The 12,978-nt window shown below is 47.3% G+C and overlaps 1 non-coding gene across 1 annotated transcript; it reads right to left on the bottom strand.

Moving 5' to 3' along the window:
- Positions 1–364: 364 nt before the first annotated feature.
- LOC144116546 (U1 spliceosomal RNA) lies at positions 365–526 on the bottom strand. Its single transcript, XR_013311879.1, has one exon. It is a non-coding gene; the product is annotated as a U1 spliceosomal RNA (small nuclear RNA).
- Positions 527–12,978: the final 12,452 nt, after the last annotated feature.

The following is a 12,978-nucleotide window of genomic DNA, read 5'->3' as shown; positions in this document are numbered from 1 at the left end:
ATTAGACCCTTACTCCCACAAAGTTGTCCATGATCGCAAGCATGTCGCTGTCGTTTTTTCTGCTTCCCGAAAACTCGCATCACTGTGACGCATGATTTGAATTTTGTAGCAAGTATACAAGCACGCGTGTGGAGTGTGCTGGGGTGGTTGTTTGGTGGGAAGGTGCACATCAGCTAAATGGGCCGATGTATCAATGACCGCCTAGAAGAGCATAAGCTACCTTTGAAAACCGGTGATTCAAGGCTGCAACATGCTAGTATGCGTGAACTGATAGAGGAAGCGAGGAGGAACAGGAATGCGGAAGCGTTAGTTCTCACCGAGTTTAGTGCTCTCATACATTCTTATCTTTGCATTTAATCACGGTTGGGGGACCGCGCGAACGGAGCCCCCACTACCAAAAATCACACGCTCCACCTGCTCCGATTGAAGCAGTGGCAGGGGTCAGCGCTGACGCACTGCAATGTCCGCGCCTCGCCCTGGAGGGTCCCCCACCCTGACCAGGGACGCATCAGCACCAGATAAGTATGCCGATGGACGACTGACTGACTGATGTTTCTGAGAGGAAGAAGGAAAAGGAAAGAGCAAGGGTCTGCCTACTGGCTCAAGCCGAGCCACGCTCGCTGCCGCGTGCTGGAAGTAGGAGGGGTAAAGGATAGGAGAGCAAAAAGTGAAAGAAAAGACGCGCCGCGCTAATAGTCCCCGGGCTGATCCCGGAGGCAGTGCAATGCCGGGCCGACCCGTGCCAGAGTGCTGCAAGCCAAGCATTCCGCCATATTCCAATTTTTAATTGCTTAGGTCCAAGGACGCGCTGCAGATATTAAAGGCCCGGTGAACCCATTGTCTGCGACCACCATACAGTTGGCAGTGAGTATTGCGTTATCAGTAAATTATAACCCGAGAACAAAAATTTTAAGCACCAGTGTTAAGCTATTAAGCAGCTTAGCTATTAATAGGCACTTAGCGCGACTTCCTTAATTACTGTGCTGCTTACTGAGCCTTAATCACGAAAAAAATTGTTTAAACGTACCTGAAACGCTTCAGTGTGTTTGCCTTCTTCTAGCAGCTATGGAGCCACCCGTCCTTGTCGCCCATTTCTTACTTTTTATTCTCGTGTTTCAATTTTTTTCGAAGAAAAATAGAGCGATAATAAAAAAAGCGGTAGGGTATTAACGTAGTTAAAACGAGTAAACGTGCGAAAGCGTGTGCTTAACCTGGTTGGCTCATGGTTTCGCTTTGAGGGTCGTCGGCACGTGGGGCGACGGTGTTATGTATTTTATGCATTTGTACCTTAAAGGCCCGCAAGGGGGCCTTCGAGGTCATTGATACATTGAACTCAGGCTGAGCTTTGTTCGTGCTTGAAGTTGATGAAGACGACGGTGCGCAATGCACAGCGCGAGTGTGTTGCAGTCTAAAATGAGGCGTGAGTGCTGCGAAAGCTTAGCGTTGTCGTGCAGTGGCCAGCGAAGTTGATCTGTCCCTGCCGCCGCGGGTTCGAAACACGGTCGTGGCAACATTTCTTTTACTTCTGCACCCTCAGGGTTATAAAAGCCACGTTTTTCTTGGCTGAGTTTGACCCGGTTGAGTAGCGCTTTCGCTCTAAAATAAAGACATATGGCATCACTACAAATCACACGGCGATCGCGAAGAGCGTCTTGGGCCGCTGCACTTTTTTCCGCGTAAGCATATTATTTCATTAATTTCCACAGGCGTGGTTGACTTGAGCGGATCTGAAAATATTCTCTGTTGGTATAGTTCAGTCACTGATTGCAGGTTATTTTGAGCTTTGCTGCAGTACTGCAATTTCTTACATTATATTACATTAATTGACATGCAATTAACATGCCATGAATAACATGCTATGTCAACATGTCATTAACATGTCATGAACAGCACGTTACCCTCACCTTTGGAGAAAAAAGTTTTGGTTTGGTTTATGGGGGTTGACGTCCCAAAGCGACTCAGGCTATGAGGGACGCCGTAGTTAAAGTCTCCGGAAATTTCGACCACTTGGGGTTCTTTAACGTGCACTGACATCGCACAGTACACGGGCCTCTATAACTTCGCCTGCATCGAAATTCGACCGCCGCGGCCGGGATCGAACCCGCGTCTTTCGGGCCAGCAGCCGAGCGTCGTAACCAGTGAGCCACCGCGGCAGCTGGAGAAAAAATGTATGCAATAGTTGCGCCTTCCCAGTACCCACCTTTAAGGGCAGACATTTGCAAGCAAACAAAAAGGCTTGAAATTAAATTGACAGCTTGGTCGAGCTGTGCGACTGAAAATCGTAAGGGTAACTTTAAGAGGTAAGAAGAGAAAAGTGGCTGATGGAACCAACGTGAGGTATCCTAGATGAAATAAAGAAGAAAAGGCCCTGCGGAAGGCATGCAATGCGGAGGGAAGATAACTGATGGTTTCTTGGGGTAACAAAGTACGTTCCTAAAGGAGACAAAAGAGCGGGGGGCGGCAAAGAGCGAGACGGGAGTATCGGGTCGAGAAGATAAGATTGCCGCAGCTGGCGCACGACAGGGTTAATTGGAGGACAACGGGAGAGGACTCCTGCAGTGGACGTAGGTTGATCATGACACTACTGAAATACTCATGCATCGGGTGCATGCGGCACTACTTTGGGTTGATCTGCCTGCCAATAGACGTCTCCCTGTTTGCAAACAAGGTGACGTCAGGGGAGCAAGTGGGCGAGGGGGCCCGCCGAACGAAAACAGGCTTGATTGGCAAAAGCGGCCTTTCCGATCCGGTCTGCCTGCTGGTCGGAGCGTCGCGAGCTGTCTGACGACGTGTATTTTCTGCCTGAAATTGTGCATTAGGTATATTTAAATAAGGCCTAAGTACGCAACACTTCAGTGCCCGGACCAATTAGCGACTGGCAACTGGAAAAATGATTTAAGTGTACGGCAAACGTGAACTTTAGAGATATTTATGTGCGCCTAGTTAGAGCAAGCCTGGCCCTTGCAGTGCGCAGGCACTGAAAACCTACCAACCGCCTGAAAAGTATATATGACTTCGAAATGGCAGGGCATGCTGGCAAGGTGGTTATTTCAGACTTCTACACCAGTTACTGCATCGCCCTTCACAGAAGCGACTGCAGAGCCCTACGAAGCGCGGGCGGGTGCTCGTGAGCCCCGTGCTTGGCGGGCTGATTTTTATCTCCAGTATGGAAATTTCTACTTTGTCTCGTTTATATTACGTTCCGACTGACGAACACATGATACCATTGCTAGAACGTATACCATTCAGGCTAAGTGCAGTGCGGAACCAATGCGATGCACATCGCCATGACCAGCTCCACGCGAAATAGCAAGGTAATTAAGCGCGTTTTTCACAACACTGCATAATATTCATGTCAAGCGCATTAATATTCAAAATCGCACTGCCCACTTCAATGAAGTAATAAAAACCCTTTTTCGACTCGGACACGACAACGCTTGATTGAGCGAGGTATGTTGCGCGATTCCTGGTTGAAATTCGGCTGTACTTAACGGCAAAGGTGCTGGAATATCCCTGCGAGCAGTCAGAAGCTAGTTTCTTGAACACGATCTGCTGCACTGGAATAAAATACGAATGCTTATCCAGATGTCCTTAGAGCACTACCAGTGGGTGAACATGACATCCGGGACTTTGAGCGCTCGATCGCCGGTCATGATTTCAGCACAATTCATTCGGGACGATAATAAACCAAGTGCTTGCTTGTTCACCAAAAAATATATGGACGCACTAGTAACCAAGTACATCTGCTTACAATCAAATGCTCGCCGCAGATCCTGACAGCGCTTGACGTCGGTCACTTTTGCTCGTTGCTCGGCTCCGAAACCCATTTTTCGCCGGTTCTCGCTATCCGGAAAGCGGAAGGAATATATGCGGCTGGTCTTCTTCGTTCCACTAGCGCATTATTCCGCGCAAAAACTTGACGGCATTGAGAAAAACAGAAAATTGTGACTACAGGCTACAAAACCTAGGGCGCCTCGATGACCAGTGAGGCGAGCGGGCATCCAGGCACCCTAACCAAATCCACTCGTGTGGTGCGTCTTACATTGGACAAACAGGAAGATGTATCAATCAGTGTTTGATGAAACACTAGACTTCACTCAAGACCGGCACAGGCAGCAACTTGCCCATTCACTGCAAGAAATGCTCTTGCGTGCCAGCCCTGGACAAGACAAGGATCTTGAAAAGATACCATGAAAAGCGCCCACGTGAGATACATGAAGCTCACTTAATTCAAAACTGGGGTGACGTGTGTGTCAGCAGTCCATCCATCAACCTGATGCCTAAGGATACTGCCTATCTAGACAAGTGATTTTATCTCGCTTTTCAAGTTCTTAACTATTTTACACAAAGTGTTAGCCACGTTCCCGTTTTTTACTGACCGCAAGCCCTTCATCCATCCTTCCCTTGCATCTTGTTTGCTTTTTCTCACGTCACCCTTCCCACAGGCATCGTTCCCGCTTTTATCCGACCCTTTACACCACCCCTCACGTTGACTCAGCTGGCAGCTTGCCGCGAGACTGCTTACATGTGTGCGCACCTTTCGAATAAGCATCAGTTGTAAGTCGGCGCCTGTGTTGTACGTTCCTCTCTTCACCCTGTGTTTGCGCTGTTCCCTTTTCAGCCCGAATACATTCTTTTATTTTAAAAAATACACATTTCACTTGTGTAGACGGTGCGTAGCGTTATTTAATACACAATGGCATTGTCAATGGCAATGCAGTTATTATTGTTGCGTTTGATCCTTCCGCAAATGCTATGAAGAGGCCGGGCTGCAACATGACCCCCCCCCCCCCCTCCCGGACAAAATTTCTGGCTACGCCACTGTCCATCCTGTACCCTCTTAATCTACAAGAAAGGGGACGTCAAGGACTTGAAAAATTAACGCCCGCTCAGCTTACTGTCCGTTGCATACAAGATATGGACTAAAGGAATCGCTAAGATAATTAGAGCAATCTTAAATTTCAGTCAACCAAAGCTCCAGCTTTCGTAAGGGCAGACAGTAGTCAACATTTACAAGATCATTCAGGTCACAGATAAAAGCGCAGAATATAAGCAACCTCTATATACAGCTAGGCTCTCAGTTGGGCTAGTTGGTTATAATCACACATGTTAATAGCACATATAAACAGACGTGGACAAGACAGTGAACAAGACGCACGCTAGACTTGAAAGTGAACTTTAGTGAGCGAAGGAAGTATTTATGCCCTCATTGTCTTGTAGCACTGCAGGGTGTTTCACCTGAGACCATGCACTATTTTTAAAAATAGGCTTTCTTAGAAGAGTGCTTTTTTCAGCATGCATAGCATTTTCAGAGCTGTAATACATCGCAATACAGCTAAAATGTGCGAACTAGCAGGATGGCTAATATTGAAAAGCTAACGGTTTAACTATTACTGTTGGGCTCCTTAATTAATATTTGTATTCACAGTTAACCTTAATTAATATACACATCAGTTCTTAGAATTTCGAAAACGCGGTTAATTTCGGCGCTGTGGCCGAACAAATTTTGGCTACATCGAGCCAAGATACATGCGCTTTCAAAAAAATTGCAGACAAAACAACCTCTCCTGTGCACGGAGCTCGTCGAAATGGCCAAAATGCTTACAGAGTTGTAACCGCGCACTGAGTTTTTTGTTCCGCTTTGCAAAACATTGTTCTGTTCTATATTCCGTTTCATAAATCAGGTACAATGCGGTAAATCCTAGCGCTCTTATTTGCTCTGCCTACATCCACGATCAAAAAGTGGTGCGTTTCTTGTGGTGAGGGAAAAAAATGCTTTGCCTGCAGGCTAATTACACGATACAATTGTCATGGGCTTGATCAAATGCGCTCTTAGAGCTGACGACACGCTGCTCCTTTCTGCCCTTTCCGGTAGTGATGCAAGACTATGATAGTGCTATCGATACTATCGATAGTTGTGGCACTATCGAACTATCGATGGTAAAAAAAATCTATCGATAGCAGTATCGTACAATCGATAGTAATATTGATAGTACTATCGATACCGCAATGATGGCCATGGGGCTGAGCATCCAATTCGCATGCGGGGGGTGCTGGGTTCGATTTCTAGTGCCGCCGGGTACCCACCGGTGATGTAATGGGTACCAGCTTTCCCCTGCTGGTGCTTATTTTGGGTGAAATGGTTGGGATATGGGTCTTTGACCCGGCCTTGAGTACTCAAAAACCTTAAGCCGTGGCCCTCTTTGGCCACAGATGCCCTTGCGCCATAAAAATAAACCATCATCAATATCGATCGCACTATCTATAATACTTTCGAACTGTCCCAGCCACCTTTAAACTGAATTGTCCCGTTTTTGCGTCTCAATTTAAAGTGGTAGTCATTTTAAGTCTAGCAAGCTCTCACAACCCCGACAGTTATCTTTAAAATTGGTTAACTTGTATACAGCTCAGCTTGTAGAAGAAAAATGCGCTAGGCTTGCACAGTGCATGTGCCATGCTTGAATAAATGGCACATGCTTTACGTTAATTGGCACATGCTTTACACATGTTTTGCAGCCATAGCAATTACGTTCGTTCTTCTTCTTGCGTCGTCTTGTTGCATTCTTCGTCATGCCATCGAGCATACAATGCAGGTAAGGTCATGCATATAGTCATGCTACGTAAGATCCAGCTGCACTGCTACTGCCAAGCTCCGAGAAGAACAAGAGCGTGCTGGTAAGGTTCCGCCGCTAAAGCTCAAACAGGAGACACCGACATTGTGGAACAGCGTCTTTTACACGCTTAAAAGGATCTTGGAGGTCGGAGAAGCTCTAATTTTAACGCTTTCGAAGTTACCCCGGGCACCAAGCCCCTTAGTAGCAGAAGATATAAAGCTCATTGAGGATGTCGTGGAAATACTGGAACTGCTTGAGGAGGCCACGAAATTGCTCTCTGGAGATGAGTACACTACAATTTCTTTTATCGTTCCTGTGGTCTGCGGTATTGAACGAGAGCTGGAAGAGCGCATACGGTCTGCGCTGAAAACAGATGTTGGCAAAGAAGTGTTTCGCGAATGCATCCCTTCCTTGCATAAAAGAATGAATACATATGAAGAAAAACAGTTAACATCTCTTGCAACACTGGCGGACCCACGACTAAAGGAGAGAGCGTTTTCACTTAAAACAAACGCAGACCGCGACAGTGCTTGTTTGGTCGGTGAACTAAGCCGCCAGTTGTCAGAAATCCCAGCTATTCCTTCAGTTGAACCATCTAGACAGCAGGTGGTTTCAACCGAAGTCTCGGCAGTTCCTTGAGAAACGGCAACAGGACCCATCAATCGCAACCTCTAATGCAGAGTTAACGGTTCGCCAGTACCCAGAGTTACAGCCACAGGAAAAGAAGAGCAACCCACTTGAATTCTGGAAGTCTTGGCAATGGTCAACAGCACCACTCTCTGAAGTGGCTATGAAGTACTTGTGTGTTCCCGCAACGTCGGTACCAGCAGAGCGCGTATTCTCATCGGCTGGACAGATAGTTTCAGATCGAAGAAGCAGGCTGAAGGGCAAGAAAGTTGACATGCTCGTGTTCCTTCACCAGAACGCTTGGCGGACGCGTGATAATTAATTGAGCCTAGCTGTTCATTTGTAGTGAGCAGAATGCCACCATAAGTTTGCGAAATTGCACTGCACCAATCATATGATGCATTTTATGGTTTCGATATAAAAAATCAACAAATAAATTTCTTGGTATGGTGTAGAGGTTTACTTTTGAGTATAATTGTAATGATGAACTTACTTCCGGACTTTTTCTGCCGAATTAAATATTTTATCCGCCTACAATATGTTTATTAAATGCATGAATTGAGTATTGCTAACAGTCAATTGTCGCAAATGTGCTGCGGTGGCCCGGAGGTTATGGTATTTTGCTGCTGACTAGAAAGACACGGGTTCGATTCCAGCCAAGGCGGCTCTATTTCGATGGAAACGAAAGGCTAGAGGCCTGTGTACTGTGCAACGCCAGTGCACGTTAAAGAACCACGGCTGGTAAAAAATCATTCGGAGAACTGCACAACGCACTCCGCATAGCCTGCGTCTCTGTCGGGCATTAAGCCTCATAAAACCGTGAAACGAAAAAGGTATCGCAACTGTTTTGACAATATCGCTGGGCAACGAATGCAGAATATCGATAGTGTTACTATCGATAGTCTTACTATAAAGAGTCTTGCTATCGATAGCCTCACTGTCGACAGTATTACTATCGATAGTACTATCAATAGACTATCGATAGTAGCACTATCGATAGTTCTCTATACTATCGATAAGACTATCGATAATAGTCTATCGATACTTTTTAATATATCGATAGCTTCAAGAAACCTATCGATACTATTGATAGTAAATTTTCCGATAGTGGTTAAGCGCTCGGCTGCTGACCCGAAAGACGCAGGTTCGATCCCGGCCGTGGCGGTCGCATTTCGGTGGCGGTGAAATTCTAGACGCCCGTGTACTGTGCGATGTCAGTGCACGTTAAAGAACCCCAGGTGGTCGAAATTTCCGGAGCCCTTCACTACGGCGTGCCTCATAGCCCGAGACGCTTTGTGACGTTAAACTCCCATAAACCATAAAACCTTACACCCTTCGGCTTTGAAATAAGCGCGGAGTAACACGCGGGGTTTTCTTTTATTTTTAATTTCTTCATGCTGACTACTTCCGTACCTTGCCCAGCATTGCACCTGATGTATGAAATGGAGTATAGATCGTTGGGTAAGGACAAAAAGAGCCCATTGGGAAAGGGCATGCGAAGTATTTCAGCGCCATGACGGCACGCTACTTGTGTAGAAGCGCGCTATAGCGGTAATGAGTATGTACTAGTTCTTGTCCCACCCCAACATATGTCGACTCACCTGAGCCTGTCATACCTAGAGCAAGGACACATTGCTTTTAATTCTTTTTTGGGTTCTCTTCAATATAGTTCATGTCGACTCGCCAATGGCGCCCGAATAGGGAGACCAAGGCCACGGGGCCGAATATCCCGGCCGCGGCAGCTCCATTTCGACGAGGATGAAATGAAGGCGCACCCGTGCGCTGCACGATGCCAGTGCGCGTCACAGTACGTCAGGCTGTCAAAATTAATTCCGGACAATCCGCTAACGCGCGCCTCATAGCCTCTTCCATCGCTGCGCCCAGTAATGGTGTCTTGGACTGGTCGCTGTGATCCTCTGACCCGGACGAAGCAGATCGGGGCGAACTCCGAGTTAGAAGAGGCTCCGTCAAGCTGATTATGCCAGGCGCTTTGAGAGCGGTCACGTGACTGAAACAAAACATGAAAGCCTTTCGCTTGGCACCGAGTGGTAGCAACGGTCGGAGCATATTATTTACCCCACATTACACCTTTCTGCCCAAGCACTCTATTTTCGGCGCAGACAAGCAGCTGTTTGATCGTCCTGGTCAGCGCGGTCATCACCCGACAAGTTCGCCAGCTTACATTGGTACTATGCGCAAAAAAAAATCACTTTCGCTGTGCACACGCATATTTTGTTTTTGCACTGTACACTCCACTTCATGTGCACAGACACAAGAAGGGAGTCGCAAGGATGTCTCGTCAAAAATGCAGGTGCAAAGTCACAGCAGAAAGTCCCTACTCAGCCTTTTCCATACTTGCAACACTGTGAGTGCAGTAAGCGACGTCGGCACGGTGATCTCTGCTGCTACACTGAGCGAAGAAACGTTCCAACTTCTTTGCCTTGAGCTTGCACAAAACAAGAGTGCAATAAAATCAAAACACTGTCACACAAATACCTCGCCGCCCGCCACCATGCTTGCATGCGCAGCGCTCGGGTTTGTGGGAAGCACCCACATTACCCAGAGTAGCCCAACCGCTCTCAGAACGAAGTCGGAGCGCTTCGAGGCGCCCTGAGCGGGAGGCGAGCGCTCGGCAAGAGCCAGCCGAATGCTGTGAAAACGCCCGATTTTGTCCAGCCGAATGTGCGGTCGCCTCTGAGAGCGCTGCTGGAACGACTGGCCGAAGACACCATAACTGCACGTTGCCTAGTACATGTTGCAACAGACACTGGCAGATTGCATGTCATGTGACCTCTTAAAATATATCGTCACATATAGAAGCGCTCTAACCGAAACACCGCACTCATAACCGGAGAAAGAGATGAATCGAGCTTCAAAGTTGTAGGAAACAGTAACCAGCTCTGGCCGGCGTTCAGCTGCTCTTTGAATTCTTTGCACGCAAGTCTGAAACTTCAGTCAGTAGTGGAAGATATGAAGGAGCGAATGATCGACAGCTAACGCAGCTAATGGGCCGCACACGCTGCTTGCATACCTGACACATTCTATCCTTATGAATTTGTGGCAGATCTGTTTAGTAGTCACTTCTTAAAGAATCCTAGATGGACAAACTTCTTTTATTTGCACAGTTAAAGGTGCAAAGACTACACGCCATATAAGTGTCTCTCAGATCACATGCTCCACATCCGTGGACAATATCACTGCGCTATCGATTGATTAACTATATCTAGCTGCATGATATCCATTACAGCTGTTCAGTGTATCAGCTAGAGCAGGATGCGCATAACATAGCTGTGTTTTATTTTGTAGTAACTGACACACAATTTCGCCGAAATACCAGTATTGCATATTTCTGAACAACATATGAGCTGCTCAAGCTGCTGTAATTCTAAAGTCAAGAAAGTCTACTGGCAAAAAACTATCTGCTACACTATTTCTGGCCGTAAGTGCCTAGAATAATTTTTTTAAAGTACCAGCATAACAGGGAAAGGAAATTGCATACATGTCATGATTTATATTACAAGATAAAAATCAAGAATTGCAGAAAAGGTTTCCAAAATTCGAACCGTTTTACCGGCCTGTATAGCAGCATGTTTTTGGCGTGCAGTAAATGCGTCGATGTACGCACCAAGTCCTTGGACACCGGTATATGCGATGCCTCTGACCACAACAGCCACAGCTCTCCGTCATTAATGGGGACGAAGGAGAAAATTTCTCCAAAATGGCAAAGGGAGCAAAACATGTGCATCGCCCTCAAAGGCCATGTGCACGTTCTTTAACAACGCACAACAATAAACTAAGAAAAGAGGGCGCAGCTCTTTCAGAGGATGCGGGCACAAAGTGAAGAAAAAAACCTGCAGGTGGATGGCAGAAAAACTGAGTGGCGCTGCAAATTAGAAAGACTGCACAAATGCGGTTTGTTTGCACGCCTTAGTCACAACGACACAACCAGAAAAAACGGCATATATGAAAGCGGATATTACAACAAAAAAGAAAAGGCTATACTGAAAGCTGGAAGTTGACACACGCACGCATACCTAGCGCGTAAGCGAAACGATGAAGTGGCTGAAAGCAAACGGTAAAGTAAAGTAAATCCCTTGGCACAGTCAGCGAATTTACTGCTTACGCGGCGCAGCACCGGAAAAAAACAGAAGCTGCCATCTACCTTTACAGCCAGACGTGGCGCGCACAGAGGACGCTTAGTTCTTATGCGGGGAACAGCATGGCCCAGCTTCGTCTTCGCTTTCCGAGTCTGAATGCCGTCTCGCTGCATTTGGAAGCTGCTTGGTTTTATAGAATGGTCCAGAAGCGGCTGCTGCAACGAGGCAGCCGCGCCATTCACTCTCTTTATCGAAAGCCCAAAACGAAGATGATGACCGGAGAGAGGACAGCTTGATGTTCTGGCTTTGTTAAATATATATGTAATATGTTTCAAATGTTGAATCTGCTCAGTTCACAATTACCATTTGCCTGCTCTGCTGTAGCGGAAAACAGCCGAGAATTTCTATGGTCGTGCTGCTCCACTGGCAAAAGATAAAACAGGTTTGAATGCTGCTATAAGTCGAACAAGGATACATCGAACTAGAAGGGGGTCGCGAAATAGTTCGATATGTCTATAATTAGATATAATAAAAATGGGCAGAGGTAATTATGGGATTGGTTTAACGTCCCAAAGCGACTAAGGCTAGGAGGGACGCCGGAGTGAAGGGCTCCGGAAATTTCGGCCTCCTGGGGTTCTTTCACGTGCACTGACATCGCACAGTACACGGGCCTCTAGCATTTTGACTCCGTCGAAATGCAATCGCCGTGACCGGGATCGAACCCGCGTCTATCGGGTCAGCAGCCGAGCGCCGTAACCACTGAGCCACCGCGGCGGCTAGGGCAGAGGTAAGCTTATCCGTAACCTAGAACTGGGGATACAATGTACCCATGCTAATTACACACTTTTTGTAGCGACGTGCCGCTCGCTGGCGTGCAGTATATATAGTGAACCTCTCGCTAGGCATTGCTAGGTCCAACCTGCCTAGCATCGAGGCCCTGGTGGCCGGTACCTTGGGGCTATCCACTGCATATCATAAGATGTCTAATCCTGTTACCACTGCACAATAAATAGAATAATCGCTAATTCAAAAGAAGGTACAGGTGGTTTCCGCAACGCCTTCAGCAGTGAAGCCCGACAGGTGAGGGCCGCCGCTAGGCTTTAATTAGGTTGGCAGCACAACATGACTGCGATGTTGCATGGAAAACTGACTACAAGAGACCGAAGGCCACCCTCATGCACACTCCACATTCCCCTCGTCACGCGGTATCGCAGCGCTGTAGCGCTGACAGCAGGGGCAAGAGGCCGCGCTAGAGTCACTAAATAAAAATTTAGAGTACCAGCACTCTTTTCTCTTATTGTTATGTGCCGCCGCCACGATAATTGGTCAGTTTGCATCACGTGATATTTGTTTACACTGCGACGGCTCATGGGGGCTGCCATTTTGTGGCTTATGCGTTTTCAGCCGGCCAACTGTGGTAGTCCTAGTGCTGCGACGCTGCGAGTGCTGTCAGTGGCCGCATTGACCACGAGATCCCGCGCTTCACAGCACTTCAGCTGCACAAGAGCATACGAGGATGCCGTTTTTCTGCGTTGTTGGCTGCTTCAACTCGCAAAATGACGAAAAACGCTTCATGCGCTTTCCGTTGGGGAAAAAGGACAGTGCTCGACTACGCGCATGGCTGCAACTCGTGAGTCGCG

This window comes from Amblyomma americanum, chromosome 1 (assembly GCF_052857255.1).
Source record: "Amblyomma americanum isolate KBUSLIRL-KWMA chromosome 1, ASM5285725v1, whole genome shotgun sequence".
NCBI classification, from domain to species: Eukaryota; Metazoa; Arthropoda; class Arachnida; order Ixodida; family Ixodidae; genus Amblyomma; species Amblyomma americanum.
The sequence above is the reverse complement of the archived record's forward strand: the minus strand, read 5'-3'. Positions and strand labels throughout refer to the sequence as shown.